Genomic DNA, 17,767 nt, shown 5'->3' on the forward strand with positions numbered 1-17,767 from the left:
TCCAGTAAACTGTTATTTTCACTATCTTCATACATATATTGACTCTCTAAGGAAACATATTTGAAATCTCAGGGTTCATATATTCAGTTTAACCAGAAATATCTTTGCAAAGCTTACCAAATTAATTTTTTCCATGCCTACTTTTAGTCCTAGTAGTATACATTTCTTTGAGGTAACTATCTGCCTTAATTTGTAAATGAGACAAATTTATAAATTCTGCTATAAGAATATTTTAGTTACTTATAAGTAAAATATGCGAGACATAGGACATCCTGTCCCCAGTTATTTATTCTACCTCTATGATTAAGAATTAATGTTCTATGCTTTCATTTTCATTGCCACCTACATAATACCTTGCTCTGCTTGGTCAAGTATATTCCTCACCTTCTTCACCGCCTTACTGAAATCATATTGAGGCAGGAGATAGATGGGCCCCAGGTTAGACATTTACAACTGCCCTTCTTCTTATATTTCATGGGGCAGGAAAAAGTGGACTTCAGGCCAGACACTTACAACTAGTCTCCTGTTTGCATTTCCTGAGACAGGAGATAGATGGTCTCCAGGTTAAACATTTAAAATCAGCCTCCAATTTACTCTCTGAAATGGAAGCAACAGAGACAGGGTAAATAGCCAGGCTTTGTCTCTTATGGATGCCTTAATATAACAGTCATGGTAAGAACAAAGAGGAGGCAAAACCTTGTTTGAGTAAAGGATCAAGGGCTCTCCGCTTCCCCCCTCCTTGGGGCAAGGGAAGCACTACATATACTCAGAAAGGCTCCTCGGGGGTCAAAAGTCAGGGGACAACACCAGGCCATAACGAGTCTTGCTTCCCCCAGACTCCTTTGCATTGAGATCCATCTTGGCTGAGAAGTGCATGTGCATCTAAGGGAAGGGTCCTGAGACAGACTAGGCAGGGGAGACAAATCAAGATGATTGGTCAGAAGGAAGACAATGACCCGGAAAACTGCCCCCTTATAAAGGATTTAAACTTCCCAAAGGCGCGACTCTCTAAGTTCGCCTGTGTGTCTTTCTGCATGTACTTTGCTTTTCCAATAAACTTTTTACTTTTCTCTTTACCTTCTGCCTCCTTGCCTGAATTTTTTCTTGACAAGGCAGGCAAGAACTGGGGATCCAGGTCCTAGTCGCTGGCCTCTGTGGTTTAGTGGTTAGGATTCCTGGTCCGGGAACTAAGATCTTGTTTCCAGCCACTGCTCCCTGTTGCTTGTGTGCATACGAAATCACTATCACACTTCCATAAACTTTTTCCAAAACTGTAGAATTGTACAATTGCCTTTCCTGATAAATGGCAATGGGTATTGACCATTGTGGAAGGCAGAATAATGGCCCCACAAAGATGTCAATGTTGTAATCTCTGGAATCTGTGAATATGTAAATTTACAGGGCAAAAGAAAATTCAGGGTGCGGATGAAGTTAAAGTTGCTAATCAGCTGACCTTAAAATAATGAGATTATACTTAATAATTGGGGTGAATCCTTAAAAACAGAGGACAAGACTAAAGAGTCACATGACTGCACATGACAGATGTGATGACACATGAAGAGGCAGGTGAGATTTGAAGCATGAGTGGGACTTGATCTGCAGTTACTGGGTTTAAGATGGAGGGAGAAGGCCATGAGCTGAGGCATGTGAGTCGTCTCTAGAAGCTGGGACCAATCTTCAGTTGACAGCCAGGAAGAAATGGGAATCTCAGTCTGCAACAGAAAGACATGAATTTTGCTAACAATTTGCATGAGTCTAGACATGCCTTCTCCTCTAGAGCTTCCAGAAAAGAATGGGCTCTGTTGACACCTTAATTTCAGCTTAGTGAGACCTATTTTGAACTGACTTCCAGAACTGTAAGATAATAAATTTCTGTTGTTTTAAGCTTAGTTTGTGGTAATTTGTGTGATAACAATAGGAAACTAATACAATCACATTCACCTCCAACCATTAATGTATTAATTAATTTAGTTATTCTACAAGCATCCATTAACTGTCTTGTAGATAGATAGGGTTGGTTCTGTTCCACTGTGACCAACTGGGTAAAGGGATTTAGCTCCTATTCTTCCCAGAATTCTATTGAAATATTAGTAAAGAAGCAAATAGGAGAATACATTCATTAAAGAATCAAAAAGAAGAGTGGGAACATCAACAGATAAGAGAGTTGAGAAGACAGAGAGCAGTTTGGAGCATATTTATGAGTAATCTGGACTGGAAGAATCTACAGACCAATACCTGCACAGGAAATCTTATAGGGGGAATGAGTATGGTTATTTCCTGCTAAGTAATGGGAGACTTCAGATTCTGTATTGGACAGTTTAAAAATAAAGTGAGACGGAAATCAAGGTGATTATGTGAAGCAAAGTCTATAGAACAGCTGTGCAATTTTCCTCATTTGCATCTCTAGGTTAAAAATAAATGGGGTAACCTGCCAAAGGAGGGTTAAGGATCTAGTGTGGGGGATTATCCACCAGAATAAGCCTCCCTCAGACTGAAAGATGGGAGAGAAGAGGACTCCCTGCCTATTCTTTCCCTTAAAGTGAAGAGAGTCAATAGATGTAATTATATTTGTCAGGTAAATGTTATAAATGTTGACAATGTAAAGACAGTAGTCTAAATGATAGAAACGGCAGGGCGGGGCGCTGCTGAGAGAGGTGGAAGGAGCTAATTTCCTCGTTTTACGGTAGTTGAGAGATGTCATCTAAAGATGCTGAAATAAGAAACAAGATTTAAGTATGCATATTATTTAAAATTATGAATGTAATATATTGTGGTAGGCAACCTCTAAGTAGCCCCAGTAATCCCTATTTCCTGGTATTCACATCTTTGTGTTATCTCCTAACCTTGAGTGAGGGCTAGGGTTATTGATTAACTTCTAATAGAATACAGCAGAAATGACAGGATGTGAATTTGAGATAGATTATTAAAAAAAGAATGTGATTTTAACCCTGAGTGCTTCCTTGGATTGCTCAGCTGCCAGGTTGTGAGACAATGTGGTAAAAAGTCCTGCAAGTGATCCTTTCCCCATCAGTGAACCTTCAGACAACACTGATGTCCTGGTTGGTAATTTGACTGCAACCACAGGAAAAATTTTAATTTTTGTATAGTCAAATAGATCTCATCCTTTTTGCCAGAAATTTTATTTTCTTATCCATAGATTATACATAGAGTATCGAAGATTTTTGTGTAAGAATGTTTTTTTAGTTTTACAGCTATAACTTTAATTCATATGAAATTTATTTTTTGTCTAGAAGAGTTTCCAATTTGACTTTTCCTGTATGCCTAGTCAGTTTTACCAGAAAAATTTATTAAATAATCCATCATTTTGCCACTTATGTAAACAAATAAAATAAATTTAATCAATTATCATATGTACTTGGATTTGTTTTTGAAGGCTATTGTGTTATGCAGATCTATTTGTTTCTTCCTATACCAACCAATATCTTACTGATTTGCTGAATGCACATTCTAGCTAATTAGTAAAGCAAGTTCTGACCCCATCCAAATTGCTTTTCTTTCTACATTGTTTGGCTAGTCAAAATATAATGTACAAAGAGCTCAAGATGGACAAGAAAAAGACACCTCAATTTTTTAAATGACCAAAGAACACAAAAAAAGTTTATTTACAAATAGCAAACTCAAATGACCAACAAACATAAAACTCTCCAATATTCAATAGTAGTCAATTAAATTAACAATAAGATATAACCTTACCTTATCTGACTGACAACAATTTAAGAGTTCTAATTTCTATTTCCAGTGAGAATGCAAAGTAAAAGAATACTTACCTTAGTGACAAGGGACTGAAATATGCATTGTTAATGGCCTTTGGTGAAGCTATCTCGATATCTAAGAGTATACATTTGACCTAGCAATTCCACTCTTGGGAATCTATATCATAGAAATAAATCAAATAGTACTTAAGACTATTTCTACAAAATGTTTATTCAGCAATGATCATTGTGGCAGAAAGCTAAAAACGTTTTTCATGACCATTAGTAAAGGCATGGTTCAAGAAATCATAGTACATGTATATTATGAAATTTTCAACTATTTAAAAAGAATCTCTTACAATTATACTAATCAATTTAAAGATATTTCCACAAAAAAAAATGAGTGAGAAGACAAAAATGCAGAAAAGTGTAGGTAACATGATCTCAATTTTGTAAAATAAACAATGACCAAAAGAACTTCTACAGTATCATCTCTTTGCACGTAGAGTAAGACCATAAAAAATGACTGTGCAAGCTGAAACCATACGCATTGGTTTAATAATCAATAGAGAAAACTAAGATTGTTCTGAAACCCTTAACAAGTTTAGTCAAAACATTAAAATTGCTCTTACTGTCAATTAGGTATAGAGAAATTAGCAAATGTAAAACGATATATTTAGTACACTGTAAGTTAAAACATTAGGAGCATTAAGAATTAAATCGTTTTATTTCATTGTAAAAAACTTATAAAACAAACTTATCAAGGATGATGGGAAGACTACTGCCTTCTCCATTGGATAACTTACTATATGGAGTAAGTATCTTTTCTATGCCTTAGCAAATTATCATTCTTCTTTTTTTTGAATTTTTTTCTTTTGGCCATGCCGTGCTGCTTGTCCTATCTCAATTCCCTAAACAGGGATTGAACCCGGGCCATGCCAGTAGGCCACCAGGGAACTCACATCATTCTTCTTTTTAAGATTGAGTCAGCTTCTGACATTTTATCCTTTCAGTGTTGTGAAATATCTCCAGAAATGCTTTTAACGTGAAGTTTTTTTTATTGGCATCACTTCCTCAGGGATATCATTCTTTTTATTACAATCACTTTCCTTATTTATGTTGATAAGTTCATCTTCACTAAGTCCTTCTGGCTGCACAGCTAGAGTCTCTTGAATGGCAGCAGTGTCAGCATTCCCATGGCCAGTTATTTCTTTCATAACTCGATTTATGTTCAGTTGGAATTTCACTACCAGCATTATGACTTTTCCTTTTATGGCTGCACTTTGATCTTTGTTGCCCATTTCCATTTTTGATTATTCATTTTGTAAAATGTCGTGTAGTTTTATCACGGGGAGACAAGGACACAACACACTACATGCTTTGCTGTCTGTGCATGACCTGAATAAAAGACGTGCAGTGACCAATCAATCAACAGATTTTGAAAAAAGTGCCATGACTGGTTATGATCATGGTGTACATTTGTTATTTACAAGATGGTTTGTAGACTGACAAGTTAGCAGTGAACTTTGTACTTTTTTTTATATAAAATTATTTATTTTTGGCTGCATTAGGTCTTCGTTGCTGCTCGCGGGCTTTCCCTAGTTGTAGTAAGAGGGGGTTACTCTTTGTTGCGGTGTGCAGGCTTCTCATTGTGGTGGCTTCTTTTGTTGCAGAGCATGGGCTCTAGGAGTGTGGGCTTCAGTAGTCGTGGCATGCAGGCTCAGTAGTTGTGGCTCATGGGCTCTAGAGTACAGGCTCAGTAGTTGCGGCACATGGGCTTAGTTGCTCCCTGGCATGTGGGGTCTTCCCATACCAGGGCTCGAACCTGTGTCCCCTGCATTGGCAGGCGGATTCTCAACCACTGCACCACCCGGGAAGTCCTGAAGTTTGTACTTTATGCAATCATTCACAGTTAATATACTGTGGCAACTGAAATTTAAACCATGTTCTTGGGAGACTGGTGTTATTCAATTGAACTGTGGTAAGTGAAATTTGTTTATGTAGGAACTGTGCAAAGTGAAGACTTCCTATATATGAACATATGTGTATGATTATATAATCATGTATTTTTAAAATTTCTAAATTTTGGTAAAAACACATAACATAAAATTTACCTATTCCAACCATTTTAAGTGTGTAGTTCAGTAGTGTTAAGCATATCCACATTATTATACAATAGATCTCCAGAAATTTTTCTTCTTGCAAAACTGAAACTCTATATCCATTGAGCAATGTGTATGTTTTACATGATTATAAAATCATGAAGAAATATCAAAAGATTCTTTATAGGCTGTAAACATTTGTTAATGGAAAGGGACTGTGTTTCTGAATAAAGGGAGGGAAAATTAGGCAAAAAAAAAAAAAAGAAAGAAAAAACTGCACTAAGATAAAAGATATACTATATTATCACATTTATGTATTATAAATGTAAAAATATTTGTGTATATATGTAAATAAAAATAAAGGTAACTAATTAAACAGAAATAAAAGTTAAATTAGCAAACCTTGGAGTGAGGAGGTAGCAGAAGGGGTAGGGGTAAGCTAATTTTCTCATCTTTCATAATAGAGTCAGTTGATACTGTTGAGTACTTATAAATTGCGAAAACAAGATGTAAGTGTAATATTCAGTATAACAAAAGTAATGACCAAAGGAACTTGAAATAAAAACAGTTAAATGTGGTTATCTCTGCTAAACAGAAGTAGGAGTAAAGAATGGGAGATTTTTGCTTTGTGCTTTATAATCTTCTGTAAACTGGATTTTTTTATTACCATATTTATTTTATTTTTATAGCTTAAAAAAATGGTAAACTGAGTACATATTCTTTGGGTGATTACCATCAAGTTACACACCACATAAGAATTAAAGTACCACACACGGCAGTAATCATTCAACTGCGTAATTATCTGTTTTGAAATATGTATATAATATAATCATTTTTTCTTAAGAAGTGAAGTTTAGTAGCAGCATTAATGAGGAGAGAGGAGGCACTACATCTAAAACTTCTGTGATCATTATGCAGACAGTAATGTCCAACACCATAAAATTCTAAGATAAATTAAGGTAAGTAGCAGGACAGCAGTAAGAACATTAACCTAAAATTTGAAACCAATTTAAATATTCTATGGTCAGCTCTACTATATAAGGGAAAACCGTGTCAGTTTCCTCATTAAGTGGATCAAGGAACTTTAGCATTACTACTATTGGGCAGACATAACAGAAAAATGGGTCCTGATCTAAAAGGTTTTCTAAAACATGCTTGATGTTGAGTAATTTTAGTAGAAGTCATTCATTTCATTCAAAACTAGTCACATTTAAATCATGGCTTTAAACATAATTGTGGGCAAATTTCCAGACTTCCAGAGAATATGTGAATATGCATGAATATGGTGGGGGTTGGGAGAGTGACTGAATTTGCCAGAATTTATGAGTAAAAATAAGATAAACTTTTATAGATGTTAAATACCTTGGAGAGCATGATAGTGTGATAGCAGCTGTGTTTTTTTGCTTTGCTGCTGCTGTTCTTTGAAGGGTGTGTGTTGGTATTTCTGTATGGAGCTAAAGAATAAAGATTTTTTATTTGTGCATGATATAAAGTTGTGGTTGGTAACAAACATTCTTCTCCCTAAGTTTTGGCATTGAAAGATGACATATTAATGTGAGAAATTAGATTTTGTTTTTCAAGAGGAGCAGAAGAGGGCTTCCCTGGTGGCGCAGTGGTTGAGAGTCAGCCTGCTGATGCAGGGCACACGGGTTCATGTCCCGGTCCAGGAAGATCCCACATGCCGCGGAGCGGCTGGGCCCGTGAGCCATGGCCGCTGAGCCTGCGCGTCCAGAGCCTGTGCTCCGCAATGGGAGAGGCCACAACAGTGAGAGGCCCGCGTACCGCAAAAAAAAAAAAAGAGGAGCAGAAGATTCAGTTACACTTTCTCAATACTCATTTTCAGAATGGATCGTGTAAATGGACAGAAAGAATGAAATAAATTAGCAAACCACATGTAAGAAAACATCTGTTGTCTAATCTTATACATGACAATTAAGGCAAATAGACTATTTGCTTGGTTGGTCCCAGCTATCTCTGAATGCATGTGAAAATCCATCTTGCAGCTATGACTGTTGCTTTTCCAGAACTATTACAAAAGCGTTGACTCCTCAGAGTTTGAGAGAGAGAGAGAGAGAGGTTGGTTATATATGTAACATTTAGCATGATTTCTTCATGAAAAAATAAAGGAGTAAATATATACAGAGGAGGTTCCATGAACCAGTGCATATAAAACTCTATATTTTCAATTATATGATTTATTTTGCAACCACACACACACAAACCTACTAATCACCTACCATGATTGAAATTTTTTTCCTTCTTAGTTTAGTTCTCAAGATATAGTCCATATTAACAAAAGTAAAGCAGAGAAAAGAATCAAGTTAGTTAAATAGATAATTTTCAAAATGTTTAGCTTTTAAGATGACTGGCTATTTACATTAGTGATTGTGCAGTTCTCCTTGTTATCCTGACTATGTAACAAAAACAAAATGTTGATTCTACCTTTATGTTTTTCTTTTATTAATTCTCTTGTCTATAATAAATTCCCTATTCAGCTCTTTCTAGAAATTAAACTTAATTCCTTGCTCTCTGAGAGTGTGAAGAGCCTCTTTCTATTCTTCATAAACTTTCAATAATGCATGGGCAAAGGTGTAGCCAGTATACCCATGTGTAAAAGAAAGGAAACTCTATATAGTTCAAGAGCTGAATGAAAAAGGCAAAGAAATGAAACAGTCTGGATACCTGAATAGGTAATGGCAGGTAGGGAATGTCTATAAAAGAGATTCTTAGGATTCTTAGGAAAGTTATACTTGGTAAATTTTAAAAATTCCCTCTTGTTATTTCCAAATCTTCAGAAGAGATTTGTTTATCATGGCAGACTGTCCATCCGTACTGAGGGGAATTAAGGGACAGATCAAATCTTTACAAATAATGTGCACTGGCTCTACTTATGAAACCTGCTCTGGAGAAGAGTAATAGTCTTCACATTGTAAACACAAGTTTCTTGTCACTGCCCTTCCATTTGTTCTCCAGCTTTCTCTCAACCGTTTCTTTTTGTTGTTTTTTTTAAAATTTATTTAGTTTATTTTTGGCCGCATTGGGTCTTCGTTGCTGTGCGCGGGCTTTCTCTAGTTGCGGCGAGTGGGGGCTACTCTTCGTTGCGGTGCGCGGGCTTCTCATTGTGGTGGCTTCTCTTGTTGTGGAGCATGGACTCTAGGCACACGGGCTTCAGTAGTTGTGGCACATGGGGTCAGTAGTTGTGGCTCGCGGGCTCTAGAGCGCAGGCTCAGTAGTTGTGGTGCACGGGCTTAGTTGCTCCGCGGCATGTGGGATCTTCCCAGACCAGGGCTCGAATCCGTGTCCCCTGTATTGGCAGGTGGATTCTTAACCACTAAGCCACCAGGGAAGCCCCTCAACCATTTCTTATGTGAGTTTTGCAGAAAAGGTTTAGAGCCAGCCAGACTCACTGTGCAGTTTATCTTTTTATATATAAATCCAAAAACTGTACCACTATCCCAAATTAATGATGACATTTTATACCCTGTGATGCACACTTACATTAGAGAATGTAAAATAAACTAATATTTACTGAATGTCCATACTATAGTATTAATCATCTCACATAATCTTTACACTGTGGATCAGAAAGATTAAAAAACTACAAACAATAAGGATGACAAGTCAAACCCAATGGGTTTTAAAACCCATTGTGGATATTTCAGTTTTGCCTACTCAGGATACTGTTCCATCTCATCTTTATTAGTGCAAGCATCCCAATTTTCTTTAAGGAACTCCACAACAATTCCTTGTGATTTGAATGCATCTGCCCACCCCATTCTCTCACTTGGGTAACTCCACCTCTCCCATGCTGGGTCCCCTCAACAAACCTAGGCATTTCACTCAGATATGACCAGTCGGAAACCTCTCTAAACATTATTTGCTTGAATTAGCAAAGAAGACTGGCTCAGCCATTGCAGTAGGAAAGAATGAGGAAAACATGAAAAAAGAAACAGAGAAAAGTGAATGTGAGAGATGTCAGGGAGAAAGAGAGAAGGAAGGTCCTGGTTGACTTGAATCTCTAGCACACCATCTTCATGGGCATACAACCTGCATGTCACACAGGATTCTGAACTTGGAAGGGCCTCACACATAATGTTGACTGCTCTGCTGTAGTCATCTTGAAATTCTTAATAATTTTTAAACAGGGCATCTTGCTTTTTCATTATGCAAATTATGTAGCCAATCCTGATCTCCAGGCCCAGCTTCTGAGATCTAGTTCTTTTTATTATGTGAACTTCCTTAGTATTTTTTTGTTATACGAAAAGACATGCCCTTCTGTGCTTCAGCTAGTCTGAGCTGAGAATTTGTGACTTGCAACGGAAACAGTTGTGACAAACATACCTTCAAACCTGCACTTTCTATCAGTCTTCAGGTTGTGATACCATCAACCCTTGATCATATGTGAAGGGTAAGGTACTCACTTATGAATGATTTATGACACAGTTTTAACACTAAGTGCTGTTTTCTGGCCATCTGTCATGCTTTCAGCTAGCTTCAAAACATCAATTTGATAGTCCATGGAATGAAAACTAATGTTAACAACTCCTAAAAATATATATGTTTCATTTATATAAAATATAAATACTTAAAATATATTTTTAAAAAAGCATATCTGATACCTATATAGCATGTGGCAAATACATGCCAGGGAAAATTATAATATATATATACTTTAGAGTGATTTTCAACTTATAAAATGTTTATACATATAACATATTACTATAAGAAGTTCTCTATTTTGAATAGAGCTACTGGGCCTATTGATAGGTAAATTATTTTGCATTTTCGTATTTTAAAAACAAATGAAAATTGTATCCACTGCCTTACAGAAGCATGGTTTACCTACATCTGAAATTCAGTTTGTGGTACTGGTAATTATAAGTTAGTAAAGATTTGGACAAGTAGGGAAAAATTCATCTATGATCAACCAAAACAGCTGAAGGGGTTGGGTGCTGCTGTACTGAGACAAGAACTCAAAGACAGGAATTCTTTCAAGTGGAAGAGAGAAAACTAAGAGAGGCCATGGTCAAAATACACGAAATCATATATATGAATTAGATCAAAAAGAACATGTGCTTTACATTCTGAAATATTAAAATGAGGTCCTGTCTTCTAAAACCTCAGTTTAGAAAGTTAGGCTGAACTAGAAGTACTACTTAATTTCAAAAAGCATTTGAGCAAATTTATTAAGGACAGAGAAACATGTGGTTACTAAAAGTAAACAGACTAAGACTGAACACTAAGGTTTAACACAGGTTTGGTGGAGGGCTAACACATGTTTCCATAGCCCTGTGGTTTTATCTGTCAAAAATATAAAAATTAGGAGAAAAAAAATTTCTGGGCTGGAGTCCCCTGTGTGTCCATCCCACCTGAAGACTTTAAGAGGGCCTGGTGTACCCAGCTGTCTGTTCAGCCTCCTTCTGAGCTCTCCTCATTTCTTCATTTGCCAGACTAATTTGTCCTTGCTCAAGACCACTTTTCAGGAAATGGGTGAGGTGCAGCTCTTCCTTGTCATAGTGTAAATGAAGAGAGGATGTTTTATTTTGCTTACAACAGTTCACTCCCTCCTGGTAGTAAGAAGTGAAAATTAGGTCTAGGGAATCACATAACTGAGAGAGGTGAAAATAGAGTTAGAGAAATGGCAGGACCTTAAAATGAATTCAGGATTTAGTAACCATCTGAAGGACAATAACAGATGGTAAGTTTAGAGGTGTACAAATATAATGGGAAGAGGTCAGATGAATTTCGATAGCAATCGCAGGAGAACTGCGTGATAGTTTTGAGGAATAAAGAAGAGAAGAGAAACCATACGGTGAGATGATAATTAGCCTCCAGCATTTGCCTTTAAGAAAAGAAAAATCTTGGAAACTTATTTATGAAGACGTAACCTGGGGTAAAGGTAAAGATTTATCGGAAAATAGAAGAAAGAGAGATGACATTATGAGTCTAAATTGCAGAATCTTGAAGAGATTTTACAGTAAAATTAAAACTAGGAAAATAAGTAAAGGAAAAATAGTAATTTAAACGACACAGAGCTATGAATCAGGCTTCCTAATGATAGAAAGAGTAGAATAGTACTGAGAAATTGAACAGAGTTCCCGAAGAAATTTTTTTTTCTTTTTCTTTTTTTTTTTTTGTCGGTACGCGGGCCTCTCACTGTTGTGGCCTCTCCTGTTGCGGAGCACAGGCTCCGGACCCGCAGGCTCAGCGGCCATGGCTCACGGGCCCAGCCGCTCCACGGCATGTGGGATCTTCCCGGATCGGGACACGAACCCATGTCACCTGCATCGGCAGGCGGACTCTCAAGCACTGCGCCACCCCGGAAGCCCCCAAGTTTTCTTTTAAGGTCAAGAGAAGGTAGATGTTTCATATCAGGAAACTAGTTAAAATGTTTTTCAGCTGCCCATTCTCCAGTCAAGGCAATGCGTATGCCACATTGGTTTATGGCAGTTTCCGCTTGAGAGGTTTCCAGTCTTATTTTTCTGAGGTATCAGAGAGTTGTGATAGCTGGAGGAGCTGGATTTTAAACCCGAGGAGAAATTAGGCAATCAGATAACCTTTTCAGAGAGAGCTCTGTGGCAGCAGCCTCTAGGATACACTGGTGGGACCAGAGCAGAGTCTGAGAAGGCAGTCAGAGGCTGGTTCAGCTGTGCAGGAGAACAGTGTCTAAGGCAGGGCAATGGTGTGGAGAGAATGGATTTGAGGCGTGTTAAGGGCTAGGAATTGACAGGATTTAGAGACTGGATGCCAAAGGGAGCAGGTTTCTGCTAAGGTAAGTGGGTAGGCCGTGTTGCTATCTGCTGAGGTGACTTGACTGGGAGAGAGGCAGGTAAAGAGACAAAGATGTTGATTTCACTTTTGTATGTGCTGGATTTTAGGTGTCTATGGGATAGTCTCATTTTTTCCCCTCTCCAGTTCTGACTGCCCGCCTTCTGATGAATATTTTTCTTTACATGGAAGTCAAAGTTATCAGTCCTTTAACGTAGGAAAAAACCCAACAATTTCTGATTATATGTTAATTTAATTAGTTTGATTATCAGAAGGGCAAACATTCCTCCTTTTCAGATTTTGGGGTGGTGCTCACTGTTCACCCTGTACCACCGTGACTTGGGTGTAATTTGTCAAAGAGAAGAAACGTCAAAGAGAACTTTCAGGATTGCTGTCTGGAATATTGAAGAACAGCAGTGGTGCTGGCAAACATTAACAACTGGGGTGGAGATTGTGAGAGGTTCAGTTTTGTTATATGCCTAAATTGGGAATATACTAGAATTGAGATATCATAGAATGTCAACATGGATGGGACTTTCAAGGAGAAGGAAAAATAACATTGAATATATAATATGTACCTAGCACTTTGCTAAAACACTTTTGTATATGTTACTTCAATTAATCTTGATAATATGCTTGTAAATTATTTCTCCTGTTTTGTAAATGGAAATAGAGATTCTCAGAGGATAGTAAGTAGCTCAAAGTGACCCAGTTAGTTATGTAGTGGATTATTTAGAGCATTTAGAGGATGGGAAGGGAGCCGATATCACCCTTGGTACCTCATGTCAAAGGTATGAAAACTGGTTCTTAGGGGGCAAAAAAAGGTCTCTCTTTATGTCTAAAGCACTGATAAATACATGGCATATCTAAAGTATTAAAATTTTACCGGGAGGCAATTAGGAAAAATGTCTACGAAGGCTCCTTAAGGGAAAGATAATAAAAAAAAATTGAGAAAAACTGATTTAGACTCCATTTCATTTAATAATTTTTTTTACTTTTTTCCAAATCCTTTTTTGTTCCACATGAAACCTCTTGTTGAAGAATTCTATGTACAAGTAAAAGCAGTGTTGGTTTAAATGTCTCTTGGGAGAGGGCCCAGAATCATTCCATTTCCTTTTCCCTCCCCTTCTGTGGTGGCCCTGGAGGTACTGATATGAAAGATTAGAGCTCTGAGCATCTTAGTTGGAATATCTGAAGAACAATTTAACCTCTTCATTTTTCAGATGAGTAAACTGAGGCATGCATGTACCGCAGAAGCATGAATTCCACCAGTCATTTGTTATTTGGAGGCTCTGCAAAAAGTGGAACTGAATTAGGTTTTCTACCTTGAGGCATACTATAGGGTGAGATGCTATCCCGAGCAAAGGTCAGGGAAAGAATGTTTAGAGAGATGATGAGAGAAATAAGCGAGTAGAGATGTTGAAGAAGGATACTCATCACAAGAAAAAAATTTTTTTTGTAACTGTATAAAGTGACAGATGTTAAGTAGACTTATTGTGGAATCATTTCAAAATATATACAGGGGATTCCCTGGTGGTCAGTGGTTAGGACTCTGCTCTCACTGCCAAGGGCCCGGGTTCAATCCTTGGTTAGGGAACTAAGATCCCACAAGCCACGTGGCACAGCCAAAAAAATAAAAATATATATATATATATGTACAAAATCAAATTATTATATTGTATACCTGAAACTAATACAACATTATATGTCAAAAAAGAAAAATAAAGAGAATGCTGTTATCAATGGCAGCAAATGGAGAGGTGATCAAGGATTGAGACCTGACAGCATAAAATTTTGTGGTCACTTGTGACTGCAGTTTCAGAACAGTGTGCAGGCAGAGCTTGATTTCACAGGAAATTGTAAATATTTCAGACATCATAGGCAAAAAACCTAAGGATGCTAACTTTGCTAACCATTGCAACTAATTATACAATACCCTCTCATGACCAGATAGAGACATCAATAGATTAATCACGGCAAACTGACAAAACTGTATTTATTCTATTGTATTAGGATGGGCTCAGCTAAAGAATTAGAACCAAAGCAAATAATACACACAAAAGAATGCCTTCAGGAGAGAGCTCAATAAAGACAGGCTTTATGTAATTTGATTTTACAGAATGTCCAAAACACAGAAATTCATCTGAGGTTAAAAAAAGAAAAACATATATGGTGATGAGAAAGAGACATTAATGAAAGAAAAAGAATATTTGAAAATCTCTATAGGGTACCATAGAATTCTAGCTTATTTTACATGTATTTTTAGCTTTGAGTTACGTAGTTACTATTTGCTATTGTTAGACAAATTATTATCCAAGTGACTCAACAAATTATATGTGGGTGTTAGTAATTGTGTTTTAATACGAAAGAATTAAACTGTAATCTTACAACAGTCTTAATGATTTCTTAATTCCTTTTTGCTACTTATTTCAAATATTGGGAGTGTGATCTGGTAGTGACATCTAACACTTTCAACTGAACCTTAGTTAAATGTTAATATTAGTTAATGTAAGTTAGTTAATATTAAGGAATATTCCTGTTCCCTTTTAAATGGCTCTATCATCTACAAACATGGGTAAATTAATTTTCTAATCAAAATCTGATAGTTTCTAATCCCAGGAAACTATTAAGCATGACATTAAACTGTGTTAATATATTAACTATATTCCCTATGAAAAATTTCTATCTGAACTTACAGCATAAGGCCCTGGAGAAAACTTAGCAGAGCACAAATTACTTAAATGTGTTTTAAGAAGAATCACATATCTATATAATAACTTTCCTTTTCACACCTACCTTGAATCAACTGTTCTCCACAGTGACTCATTATGGTAGCAAGATCTTCTTGGCCTTGCTAAACAGACTTAAAAAAAAACTGTTAAAGCCTGTGTAAATGTGTAATACGGCAAAGGGAAGAATGTGGCTCTATCATGAACATTTGTCCAAAATTAATACTTGCTTCTTACTGGAATACTACTCTCATTGAAGAAAAATAAATAACCGAACAAAACAAATTGTGATACACCAAGGGGGAAAAATAATTTAGCAGGGGTCAGAAAATATTTTTCTGTAAAGGGCCAGATAGTAAACATTTTAGGCTTTGCAGGCCATATGGTCTCTGTCCCAAGTATGCTACAGTTGTAGAGCAAAAGCAGCTATAGACAATACGTAAAAGAACAGGCATAGTTGTATTTCAGTAACATTTTTTTTACAAAAAATAAGCAGCATATCAAAATTACAATGAGATACCACTCCACACACACTAGCATAGCTAAGTTCAAAAAGTCAGGTAAAAAAAAAAAAATTGTTGGCAAGGATGTGGGGAAATTGGAACCATCCCTGCTGATGAGAATGTAGGATGGTGCAGCTACTTTGGAAAAGTCTGACAGTTCCTTAAACTGTTAGCATATGACCCAGCGATTTCTCTCCTGTGCATGTATCCAAGAGAAGAAATACTTTTGTCCACACAAAAACCTGTACATGAATATTTATAGCAGCATTATTCATAAGTCAAAAGGTAGAAAAAAATCCAAATGACCATCAACTGATGAATGGATAAACAAAATGTGCTATATCCATACAGTGAAATATTCCTCTGCCCTTCAGGGATACTTGGCCATGCTTGGGGAAATTTTTGGTGACAACTAGTGGGTAAAAGTCAGGAATGCTGCTACACATCCTACAGTATATAGGACAGTCCCTCCCATAACAAGGAGTTATCCAGCTCCAGAAGTTAATAGTGCCGAGGCTGAGAAACACTGGTGTAGACACATACATCATATAACTGTATCAGTGGTCATTCTGAGGATGTGATTTGCTTTTTTCTCATCTAACATTCTATTGTAAAACAGAAGCAATTTTAACCAAGACAGACAAGCATGTGGAAAGTGTGGAAGAAGCCATGCCTCATATCCCGTCCAGGAGGCAACACTGTTTTATCTTGTCATTGAGGGTTCGGAATGAAAGCGCAAAGTTGGTGCTAATGGCCAGACAATTATTTGAATACACTGTCATTAAGCACAAAATGCTACAGAATTTAGGTACAGTGAGGCATTCCTCCACTGTAGTCAGGTGGTAAAGCAATGATGAAAATGATAAAGTTAAATTACTTAGGCTTGAATTAGGCTTGTTATTAAGTGGTTCTTGTTTTAATGCACTGACCACTTGGAAAGTATTCATGGCAAAGAACTGAACTTGTAGTTTAACTGAAAGAGGGAAATGTAGCGGTTTTCCTTGTTCCCTAGCTCTCCACCTCTGTGCTAATTTAAGGGAGAGAAGGGAAATTCACGTGAGAAGAGAAGACAGAAAAAAAAGTGGAAAGGCAGGTGGAGGAGGAAATATGACTGATTACTCAAAATTAAAAAAAAAATTAAAGTCATCCTAAAAGAAAATTAATTTTTCCTTACATGAACTTAATAGCTCATTGTGGTCTCAATGCCAACAAACTAAAATTTTCTGAAGGAATAGGAAGAGTTAAGGGAGCTATTTCTAAAGTTACTTTATTTCTGTTAGCTTATGTATTTTGTTAAAAACCTTATATATAAAAAACTTATTTTCAACCCCCCAAAAACCCTTAATATGAAACATTTCCAATAAACAGAAAATTACAGAAAATAATAAAAAATAAAATAGACGCAAATATACCCACCATTGAGATTAAATGTGTTAATATTCTTCTAGATTTACTTCAGATGTTTCACTTTTAATAGATAAAAACATTTACCGATACTTCAGCTATAACATTTCAGCTTTAATTCCTTCCTTCTTCTTTCTTCCTTTCCTCTTTGGAACTAGATGACGTTGTTGTGTTAATTTCCCTCGTGTTTTTTCAGTGTTATAACGCACATACACATTACATTTATATATATATATATATGTGTGTATATATATATATTTTGCCACTTGATTTTCCTCTTTATTTTTGAGATTTATCCAGATATTCCCTGACTGCAGGATGGCTAAATGCTTTACCCTTTTTTGCTCTTACAGATGTTCAGGAAATACCTTTGTACGGTATCTTTGGCCTTCTCCAGGGAGACTTTAGACATGGAATTGCTGGGTCATAGGTACATGTACCTTCACCATTACTAGGTGTTTCCAAGTTGCTGCCCAAACTGGCTGTACCAGTTTTGCACTCTTATCATCTACAAAGAAATCCCTACATCTTGGTCAAAACTTGGTGAT

Source organism: Pseudorca crassidens, chromosome 18, assembly GCF_039906515.1.
Source record: "Pseudorca crassidens isolate mPseCra1 chromosome 18, mPseCra1.hap1, whole genome shotgun sequence".
NCBI classification, from domain to species: Eukaryota; Metazoa; Chordata; class Mammalia; order Artiodactyla; family Delphinidae; genus Pseudorca; species Pseudorca crassidens.